General features: G+C 38.6%; 1 long non-coding RNA gene and 1 other non-coding gene across 3 annotated transcripts; both read right to left on the bottom strand.

Annotated features, from left to right (window-relative positions):
• Positions 1–228: 228 nt before the first annotated feature.
• LOC122081284 lies at positions 229–8,716 on the bottom strand. 2 transcript variants are annotated; one of them, XR_006141058.1, is made up of 4 exons: positions 8,380–8,716; positions 1,319–1,405; positions 1,128–1,228; positions 229–708 (listed from the first exon to the last, which is right to left on the bottom strand). It is a non-coding gene; the product is annotated as an uncharacterized LOC122081284 (long non-coding RNA). The 2 variants fall into 2 exon arrangements; XR_006141057.1 differs by lacking the exon at positions 229–708 and having other exon boundaries at positions 720–1,228; positions 8,380–8,711.
• LOC122082995 lies at positions 8,560–8,662 on the bottom strand. The gene has a single exon (XR_006141524.1). It is a non-coding gene; the product is annotated as a U6 spliceosomal RNA (small nuclear RNA).
• Positions 8,717–11,445: the final 2,729 nt, after the last annotated feature.

Genomic DNA, 11,445 nt, shown 5'->3' with positions numbered 1-11,445 from the left:
CTTATAATTTTCTTATCTCATTCAACAATAAAACATTATGAGAGACAAATACAACAAGCAGAACATACACAAGTAGAATGTACACACCACACCATGCATCGATCACAAACTCTGACAAGCTGGGCACTCTCATCTGCATTGAGAGAAATTCTACCATGTCTGCACTTGTCAGAACATATCCCCACAGTTCCAATAGTGAAAAAAAAAAGGGTATATAAATGCATTCAATTGCAAACAAGCCTGTAAGAATAGTAGATTAATTAATAAATGTCTTCCTCACAAAAGCATTGAAATCTCTCCCACAAGTTGTGCATTGCCAACTCCCTCGTCTGAGACATGTAAGAAGGAAAGGAAAAAAACAAAAACAAAAGCAGTCACATACAGCAGAATTTAGCAACTAATAGATCATTCTATGAACTAGGGTAATGATCCATGTAGCCGATCTCATTTAGTTGAGTTTCTTCTGACTTGCTAGGCTGTGCCTCTTTCCTTTCCTCTTACTTTCATCTCTCTTTCCTTTCTCTTTTACCATTTCTTATTTTCTTCTTTACTTCATTTCTACTATTATATTTTCCCTACTTTGTTTTTGCACAGATCCTTGTAGCCGACCCCATTAAGTTGGGATACGGATGAGTTAGTTGTTGTTGTTGTTGTTGTAGATCATCCTTTGAACTCAACTCCCATTTCAAATTTAACCTTATGCCACTCCTTCAACAAGCATCACAAATAAAATTCATGGTAAGGTCATATAGTAAATAGAAATGGAAGAGCATAACATAAAAGTAAGGGAAAATTACTTGGACATTCCCAGTACTATGACCAAATTGCTTGATACAGCAAAATTTTGAAACTATTATTTAAAGCCCCATGAAACCTGACGATGTTAGTTTGCTGTTAGTGGTTGAATGAAAAGACCATTTTACCCTTATGAGGTAAACAATGCTTTTTCTTTTTTAATTAAAGATAGAAAGGGAATCAAAATCCCTCTTCTTCTTCCCCAAAACGAAACAGAGGAGGACTTTAGGGTTCTGCAATCAATAAAACTGGTACACAGTGGCAGCTGCTGGCTCTTAAGAGCTTGGAGAAGGTAGAACTCACTCTGGCGAAAGAAAAAACCCTATGCCTACCTCGAAACCCTCATGGCAGCTGATCGGAGCCACAGCCTGCCTCGAAACCTTCCGGCGAACACTCACGAGGCTCCAAAGACCAAGACCCTGGCCTCAGATGCCTGAAAAACACAGCAGCGGCCAGATTAGGGAGAAGATACACCCTCGCATGTGCGTACCTGCTAAAGTGGGTAGAAGCCATGATGGCCTACCAGAGTAGCTTCAACATGATGGAAAAAAAACTTCTTGTGTTGTCATCTCAAACTATATTTTGACACAGTATCGTAGTGTACACTGTCCTGTTAAGCAAATGAACAGAGAACAAAATCAGTACAATTAAAGCATATTAGAAGAATAAGGTGGACAAGTAGAGAAGAAGAATGAAGAAACTTAGAAGATATGGAGAAGAAACTACGATAAGTAAAAAAATTAAAATTCATCTGATCATCACAGCATTAACCAAGAGCTCCAACAGTCCAACTTCTGAGATGACGATAACAAATCCAGCGAATTCTTAATGCCCATTGGCCATTTAATGATGCCTAGTTCTACTCGATTGGTCCCGAATCAGTGAGAACCACAAATCTCAAAACCCTAACACCAGTGAGTGTATCAAGCAACAAGATGAGATATCTCTGAAATGCCGTCGCCGATCACCAGAGAATATTTTCCAATATGCACCGATTGTACTATGCTCTCTGGATTTCTTATTTGATTGTAGATCTGCATACAAAGGTGCAGGGAAGGGGACTGCAGGAGATATCCAAAGCAGTAAGGTTGCCTCCCATAGAAACCGGTTGTCATGATGATAGCTAGTTTGTCTATTCACTACCCTCTAGCTAGTTTGTCTATTCACTACCCTTAGAGGGTAGTTAGGCATTTAGGATTTTGTTCATAAGGGAACTCAAGGTTGTCGGCTCTTACTGCTTAAATTCTTCAGTTTGACACAAAATTTTCATTTCCAAGAAGAAGAAACCGATTTGGTAAGTGCGCCATTGTAATAGGAATAGGAGACATTGTCAGATGGCCTCACTTAAGAAATCGCTTACACCAGAAATAATCCTAAGCAAACACATCCTAGAACATGTTTTCATCTATGTCTATTTGTTAAAGAATGAAATTCAGTAGAGAATTTTCTATAAGTTCTGAGATGAAATGGTAAAAAATCATCTGATTAAGTTGACAAGAAAGGTAAAAATTTGCTGGAGTCACAGGCTTTAAAGTTTTCATTAAAGTGGTGTTCCTGGAATTGAGGAAACTGAATTGGAAGACCTAGAAACTCAAATCATGCAGGAACCTAGCCCTATATAATTGTTAACATCAGACTTATGTTTCTTTTTGTATTACAATTTCAATTTATGTAATGGTGTAGCACTAAAAGTTTCCATAATGGAAAGGGGATGGCTTGGGGAACATGTGAAACACTTCCATTATATCGGAAAACGGATGTGGTCGGTGGTTGGTGGTTAGTAGCATAATTAACACTCAAACTTGATATCGATCCATTTTGTGTGTCAGTTCCTAATGAATAAGGCGATGTGTCCAAAACTGATAACTATAAATACTAGGTAAGACAGGTTTTTGTACCTAATGCATGAAAAGAAGCCTCATAGAATTCATCAGCTCAAGTAAATGCAATGTTGAGATCACCTGGCAAGATAAGTTTTGGCTTAGGTAATTTCTTAGAGTGAGTCCAGATCCTCTACAGACTACAGCCAGTGCATAGAAAAAGATAAGTGACTCAGCAGATAAGGAAAAAAGCATGTGCCATTATAATTTTTGTGTTTTGGAAATTTCCACAAGAGTTCTTATTGTGGAGGTTTGGAACCACTTCCTTGAGGGATTTCATGTGGAATGGAATTTCTGCAAGGATTTAGTGGCCCTAATGTGGTATTGGTGTTGGGATCCTGCTGTAAAGCGAAGTCAAATCCTTGGAGAGTTTCTCTACTGGCGATTTGTTTGGGAATTTGGAAGGAGAGGAATGCAATAATTTCCAGCGATATTTTTTAGGACATTCAGATTGGGTAGCTGTGGACCAGACACGTGGAGGCCATTCCTAAAGTTCTGTATAGGAATTGGTTTCTGGTCATGGACTCTCACTCACCCTATCCTGGACAAGATAGCCTGTATCTTGGAGTCCTCCCAGTGATCCTTCATGTTAACCTTTTTTTTTTTTGATTGATAACCACAAAATGTATAGCTAGAAAGAGGATATAAAGTACAACAACTGACAAAAAACTAGAACAAAGAGAAAGGAAGAGTATAACAACAAGAGGAGGTAAGAAGCCTGACACAAAAACCAGATTACATCAAAGGATATAACTCAATCAGCCTTATCCCAACTAAATGGGGTCAGCTACATGGATCTTTATCGTCCAATCAGCTCTATTAAAAGCCATACTTGTTCCAAGGTCTAAGCTATGCATGTCTTTCCTTACTATTTCTCCCAGTTATTTTTGGTCTATCCCTGGCTCTTTTAGGCCTAAGCTATGCATGTCTTTCCTCACTACTTCTCCCAGTTATTTTTGGTCTATCCTTGTCTCTTTTAGTTCTATCAATCTGAATTAAAGCAATAATGCATCAGATCACATCAAAACTCCACAATTAAGCATGATTGGGAGAGAGTAGAACTAGAATGAGTGACCTCCTGGGAAGTCCTCATGTTGCACCTCTTTTTAATCTTTATCAAAAAAAAAAAAAAAAAATGAATCAAATCACTCCTCCGTACTAGAGCATCTAAAGGCTTCCATTATACATGGCTATGCCACTTCAAACGGCTTTCTCATAGCTTATCAAAGTATCTGAGCTATTCCCAAAATCAACTCTAATTTGTTCCCTTTAGTATGGGGATACAAGGGGTTGGGGACTAGATATGGAACAAAAGTCTTGAACCCGAGACCACCCAGAAGCAAGTGCTCTATTGCACTATGCACCAACTAATTAAGCTAAGCAGCTGACCACAACTCTAATTTGTTCATTCCTTATTTTATCCTTTCTAGTTTTACCAAACATCCATCTCAACATCCTCATCTCAGCTACATTGAGTTTATCTATATGATGTTTCTTCATTGCCCAACATCAAAGGATATGACCTCAAATACAAAGAGTGCCTGACCAACTAACCCCCCCCCCCCCAAACAAAAAAAAAAAAGCAAGTTCATGCACTATTGAGTTTGCCAATCTCCTCCCCTAAGTAAAGGTGAACACCCCTTGGGAGAAGATAAAACTCTAGCCATGGTTTTAAGTATCTCCGATACCGATACGATACCCTCCGATACGTATCTTAAATTTAGTCGACCGATACGATACACACCGATACGATACATGGAATTTTTAAAATCCTTTCGTATCGATATATATCCTACAATACATACCGATATGCATCAATATACCACCAATACACATCGATACGATACGATATGTCTCGATACGACTTTATGAAAAATATAAAATTAAGGTAAAATGTACGTTTCGGTATGTATTGGTACGTATCGGTGAGTATCGGTATGTATATATCGGCACGTATCGGTGAGTATCGATATATATCGGTACGTATCGGTGAGTATCGGTACGTATCGGTGAGTATCGGTACGTATCGGTGAGTATCGGTACGTATCGGTGAGTATCGGTATGTACCGATACAGTGCGCTACGGTCATATAATGGCCAAGATGGGTAATTTTTCAGAAAAACACGATTTTTTGAAGGGTTTTTGTTCCAAAGTTGCTGTCAGCCATATTTCTCTCTAACTAAAGTGGAAATCAAGGTTGAGAACAAGGATTTTACATTTATGGGACAACTACAAACCTTGAATTCTTAGTACGATACCCTCAATTTAGTGTTTATGCATAATACATGTTATCAATAGCTTTTTTTAACAAATTCTTTACGCAAAAGTGTTTAAAAAAATGTTTCCTATCCATTTATATGTGTATCTTTAGCGTATCTTAGTGTATCTCCGATACGATACGATACCCTCCGATACGTATCTAATTTTGACCGACCGATACAGCAACCGATACCGATACTTTAATCCTTGACTCTAGCTTTCCTGGTAAGAGAGATATATCTCCACAACCCTCCCTCCTGGTTCTAAATCCAATTAATGACCAATTGGGGACCCCCTTCCCTACACATCAAAGTCAATTTCAATGGTCATTCCATTGGCAACCAGGGCCATCTGGAATAGGTGTCATTTGTGGCAGTAAAGGTATGATTTAAAAAGTTTTCTCAAGTCCTATTCCTAAAGGCAACTGTTTTGAAGGCTTGACTTGCTAGCTTTACGGACTGGTCTCCATATAGTTACTTATGCTAGAAGATGACTCAGCTATAGTCACTGGTTGGATGAGGAAAGACTCTAGTTGACTTGGTGTCTATCCCACCTCATTTGTTTCATCATTCACCTTGCTACCTAAAAGAATACCTCATACTTCATTCCAGTGGAAGCCAAAGTCAGCAAAATGATATAGCCAATGATCTAGCAAAGCAAGGAGTAATGACTAATGAGCCAAAATTATGTACTGGGGACAGTTGAGCCTCGTGAAAGTCTCATGTTATATAACTTTTGTCCATTTTCTTGCTTGGCGTTCCTTGGCTCCATCCTTGCATTTTTTTTCCTTTTTTCTATTAAAATCATTATTTTATAATAATAAAAAATGTGTTTTCGTTATACAAAGACCTTTTTACAATTTTTCCTCACCTATTGTGGAGTTGTGTCTGAGCCTGGGTGTAAGCCTTACATTTGTTAAAGGGAAAAGGATAGGTATGCTAGCGTAATATCTAGGAATAAGATATGCTAGCGGAATTTTAACCGTTAGATGAAACATAAAAAATCTCATCCGTTTATAGGGCGAGGTCTTACAAAACCTATCCAATACCGCCGCTCCACGGTACTACTCCCCCAATCATGACCCCTTCTTCGGCCAGTTTGCTTGAAGCATCACCGACGCCAAAAATTTTAAACGTTCCTGCAACACCGGCGGAGACTTGGGCCATCAAGTTTATCGTCGGAAATGGCAGAGTCCAGATCGCGATTCCGACCACAACCCCTCGCTGCTGCCGCCATTGCTGCTGCTGCCGCTTCTGCCAATGTTCATGCTGCTCTCTGCAAATCGATAGAAGAAAGGAAAAAAAAATTTCGCCGATGTTCATGCCGCTCTTTGCAAATCAATAGAAGAAAGGGGAAAAACCAGTAGAGAGAGAAAGAGAGAGATGGCTTACGCTGTTGTTGTTGCCGCCGCCGCCGCTGCTGCCGCCGCCGCTGCCGCCGCCGCTGCCGCCGCCGCCGCTGCCGCCGCCGCCGCAGCTGCTGCTGATGTTCAAGCTGCACTCTGCAAATCGATAGAAGAAAGGAAAAAAAATAAAAAATTGTTGCCGATGTTCACGCAGCTCTCTGCAAATCAATAGAAGAAAGGGGAAAAATCAGTAGAGAGAGAAAGAGAGAGAGAAGCCGAAGCCTCTGGTTTGAGCTGATGCTCACTGCTGTTGCTGCCGCCACCGCAGCAAGCAGCCGCCGCCGCCGCCGCCGCCACCGCAGCTGCTGCCGATGTTCAAGCTGCACTCTGCATATCGATAGAAGAAAAAAAACCCAACTTCTTCACTTTCTCCAGCTGGATCAGGTAAAATGAATGACTTTTTCCGGCGAGAAGAGAGAGAAAGAGAGAGAGGAAAGGTGTTGCGACCGTGAATTGAAAATTTGTATATCTTCTCTCCATCCAACGGTTCAATTCATGTTGATCAAATCCTACGGTCAAAATGCCGCTAGCATTCCTAATTCCTAGGTACTACGCTAGCATACCTATCCCTCTCCCTTTGTTAAATTATGAATAGCCAGCCCTATGTGAGTTGACTTGTTTTAACACGAATTCAAGGCTGAAATACTCCATGGATTGGCCTACTTTTTTGCAACCCCTGCTTTGGTGGTCACACAGTCATGGTTGTGGCCTTATCTACATAAGTCTGGAAATTAGTCCATGGTGGACAGAAAATATCTATTAGAAATGACTGCATCCATGCTTCCAAGACATTTCAGGGTGTTCAGGAAAGTTAATAGTCTGGAGTTGATTGAAATGATAGTATGATCAGTAGTAGAAGTTATAATGATGGTTTATGATTTAATGTTATTCTCCTCAGGTCTCTGGAACATGTAATTAAAAATACAGGACAGAAATAATAGTAATAAAAATGGGGAAAAAAATCCTAACAAATTGATACAATGACAAAAATGCAAGTCAAAAAGATGAGTGGCAACCAGCATAAACATTATCCACATTTTCCTTTTTCCATATCATAATAGCACTCAGAGTAGCACCCAAGTTCATCTGCAGCTCCAAGATTAGTTAAGCATTTCAAGGAATTGGCTTGCTGATATAATCAGCCTCGTTCATAGTCATTGTCACATTGATATAGTTTTGCTTGGATACCCTCCCCTGCCTTGCATCTACCCCCCCCCCAACAAAAAAAAAAAAACCCCAAAAAAAGAAATTCGAGAACTCCATCATTTTCAGATCAATTTTTCAAAGCACTAAGCTTTTCACCCCTTTGTATTCTTCCTGCCCCCTTATACCTGTGTTTCTTCTATAGCAACACGTCTATTCAATCAGATGTCCCATGTTTATGATTCAATCCACAAAACTATTCCTCATGAAAAAGCTACAAAGCAAGCAAACCTTCAGTCTGAATCTCAAAATTTCAGAAAGTACATCCTGCACCTTAAATGCACTGATGGAAGACAGAAGAGAGTAAACCAGAAACCTCCTAATTTCATAGAATTCTATTGTTGACTGATTTACAGGCTCTCACTTCCAAAGATTATTTTTCCCCCTTTATCTTCTTCCAAAATCACAAGAAAATGGTAAAAACTATCACTATTTGGCTCATATTCATATATAATCAAAACCTTTTCCAAGTTCTTGTGTGACTAATCTTGCCTATTATGGACTAATTTTTCAGTCTACTTCAACTCAAACCTATAGAGGAAACAAATCTACCCAAATTACCTCCAGAATTACTGGACAAGCCTACATCAAACATTTCATTTTCCATAGTAGGATTGTCAGAGGCAGAGTTACAAGCCCCAAAACTATGTACCTGTGTGTTGGGGCCTGGGGGTGATTAATAGGCTTGAAAAGAAACTAGTGACAGAAATAGTACATAGAACAAAAATATGAAAGATTATAAACAGAGGCTCTCAATCATGAAGCAATAGAATCAAAATCTGAACTAAAATTAGAATAAATTCCGCATAACCAATTGATTCTTCACTTTAAACATACCTGAACGCAAGAGAAACTGAATAGTTTAAAGTTCAATCATCATTCCTCAGCCAAGGAATCTTCAGTGAACGCGTAAAATTTATGGGGAGAATGGGAAATTGAAGGGTTGCAGATCAACCGAAAAACAAAAACAAAGAATAGGGGAAAAACATGGGGAAGAATCGAAGAAAAATTTACAAAAAAAATTTGGACCATTTCTCGATTTGTGCGTGTCATCCTTGCGCGGGGGCCATGCTAATCTTCTCCGTATCGTTCCAATTTTATCGGATGTCTCGGAAGAGACAGCATCTCCATGGAACTCTTGCTCCATGAAGAAAGAGAAAAATTTGTAGCTTAACGATGTGGGACTATCTTATACCCAATAGTCCGTAGGCTGAGCTGCCAAACCCACTCTTGGGATCTGTGTCCTTGAGAGAGAGAGAGAGAGAGAGAGAGAGAGAGAGAGGGAGAAAAAATATATATATCCTTTCTGCCTTAAAGCTAATGGTTCACTCTATATATATGGAATCAGAATCATATAAGAATCACCCACCCCTAATTCTTTGTATACACCTTCAATTGAGAAGAAAGCAAGAGAGATTAGGCCCCAAGCTGAGCTGGACTCGAATTGAACCAGGTAAATTTTTAGCCCCACTGATTAGTTTAGCCATTGAGGATGGACCAGTGTTGAGTGAACAATTTGAGTTGATCAGTCGGTTCAATTAGTTGGGTCACTCATCTCAATCATTGTTACTTAACCCTCTTGTTTTTTGTAAGGCCATTGTGCCCGACATTGTAAAGTTGTGTTTGGTAGTCAAGAGGAGAAAAAAAAATGAAAAGAAAAAAGAATCTAAAAAAGAGAAGAAAATAAGAAAATAAAAAATTATGTATGTTTGGCAAGAAGAAAAAAAAAGTTTTTTTTTTTTTTTTTTTTTTTTTTTTTGTGTTTTCTTGTATTTTAGGCAAGATTTCTTTTCTTTTTGTTTTGAATGCAAAATAGCTGGGAGGATGTGACAAACCGAGGGAGGCAAAGGTTTAAGAACTTGGAATCGGATATGGGATTGGTCTCCATCTATTCTGATTTGAATAAACCTAGTGTCAGGAATGGACTTGACTCAGTTGAACTCTATCTAACTCAACTGAACTCAGTGCACATTAAGGGTGTTAATCGATTCGGTTTTGGTTTAAATGATACGGATCGGTTCGGTTCACATTTATTTGACTAAAACCATAACCACACCATTTACTAAATGGTTCCACTTTCTGAAATCGTGACCGTTTAGTAAACGGTTTCGGTTTCGATTTCCACGGTTTCTAAACGGTGTCAGTTTCACGGTTTCAAACGGTTTCGGTTTCGATTTGTTCCATACGGTTTGTAAAATGGTTCACAATCGGTTTGTTATAACTTGCAACCATCTCTAAACTGAAGATCATAAGTTTATCAAAAAATAATTGGCAACCACAAATAAGAGATTCTATATTAACGATGGTATATCTTCATTTGATAATCTAGTGCTATGTCTTTGTATGACCATTCTCAAACATTTAGAACTAATATCATTCAACATCCAAATTCAGCCTTCTACAGCATAAAATATTAAAATGACAGGTGGTTCAGCCAAAACATCCCATCTATGATAACATAATAACATAGTAATATATATGGATTACAAGTTCATGATCTAAAACCTAAACTTGAATTGGATTGTAATAAATCATACCAAAGCAGGATGGACACTTAATTTAATTGTTAATTGTTATACGGATTACTGCCCCTTCTTTATTTAATTGTTATACGAATTAATTGGATCGGTTTAAACGATTTAAACAGTTTTAAACGGTTTCAATTCGGTTTGAAACCAACGGGTTCCGCGGTAAAAACCGACCCTACCCATTCAGCTAATCGGCCTGAAACTTGAAACCATAACTGCACCATTTACTAAATGGTTTTGAGGTTTCGGTGTAAACGGATCGATTCAATTTCGATAAACGATTACAGTTACAAATTCACATCCTTTGTACACATGGAATCAGGATTAATCAGAATCAAACAGCCTGCCTGTCTAGCTCTAAAATTTGGGAGGAAAATAATGATCCTGACTATCAAGGTCAGTCAGTCAAACCGGCCCTATCATAGTCAATCAGTTCCGAGTTGAGCTGGGCTGGGCTGGGGTGAGATAAGTTGAGCTGAGATATCTCAACCAGACCTCATGCTGGGCTGAGCCTTAAGGAGACCTCGGGTTGGTTGGAGAAGTAAAAAGCCGGCCTAGTCCGGCCGAGTTGCACCTCTACTTTCATTCCAAGAAGGAGAGGGAAATGGTGCCATTCAAATGATTTAAATAGAATATCAACTAGAATAAACGCGCTAACTTGAACTTATAATTCACCACACCTTAGCTTGAGGGCTAGAATGTCCTCTTCATAATCAGAAGAGCATTCATATTTTACAATTACTAGGTAGTTCCCCCTAGCAAGTACTTATAGCCTTTCTCTAACCCCTCTATGTTGCATTTATGTATATATCATCATGGAAATGCTGTTCAAATTTGTGAAAGTTAATAACAAAATTAATTAATTGTAGGGCTATAACAAGATAAAAAGATGTATAGAAAAACATACACAAAAAGTTTTCATGTCAAAGTTCTGAGGGAAAATTGTCATTTTCGTGGCAATTTAGAGCAAGTGGAAGGCTGATCATCTCTCCAATCCAACAATAACATAAATAGATTACCCTATGGATTAACAATTTTATAGGAAGTTTTTGATAGAACATTTCATAGGATCGATAAAACGGATTAATGAACAAAGACAACAATACAATCATTAATCTAATTATACAAACCTGGATTCGTATCGTATTGGAGAACATTCCACAAGCTAAATTGTCAATTGTTAAAAACTAATGGGTGTTGCTTCTTTTATATAGATGGGGAGTAGGGACTAATCCTAAAATAGAGTACAAGTGAAACCCTCCCATAATAGGAACCAATTGTAAAGAAGTCCACTAGTCTTTATACTTTAAGCCGGTTAATCAAAGACCTAAATTCCCATTAACGGATCACTCCTGAACCGATTTTCGTCTAATCC

Source organism: Macadamia integrifolia, chromosome 6 (assembly GCF_013358625.1).
Source record: "Macadamia integrifolia cultivar HAES 741 chromosome 6, SCU_Mint_v3, whole genome shotgun sequence".
NCBI classification, from domain to species: domain Eukaryota; kingdom Viridiplantae; phylum Streptophyta; class Magnoliopsida; order Proteales; family Proteaceae; genus Macadamia; species Macadamia integrifolia.
The sequence above is the reverse complement of the archived record's forward strand: the minus strand, read 5'-3'. Positions and strand labels throughout refer to the sequence as shown.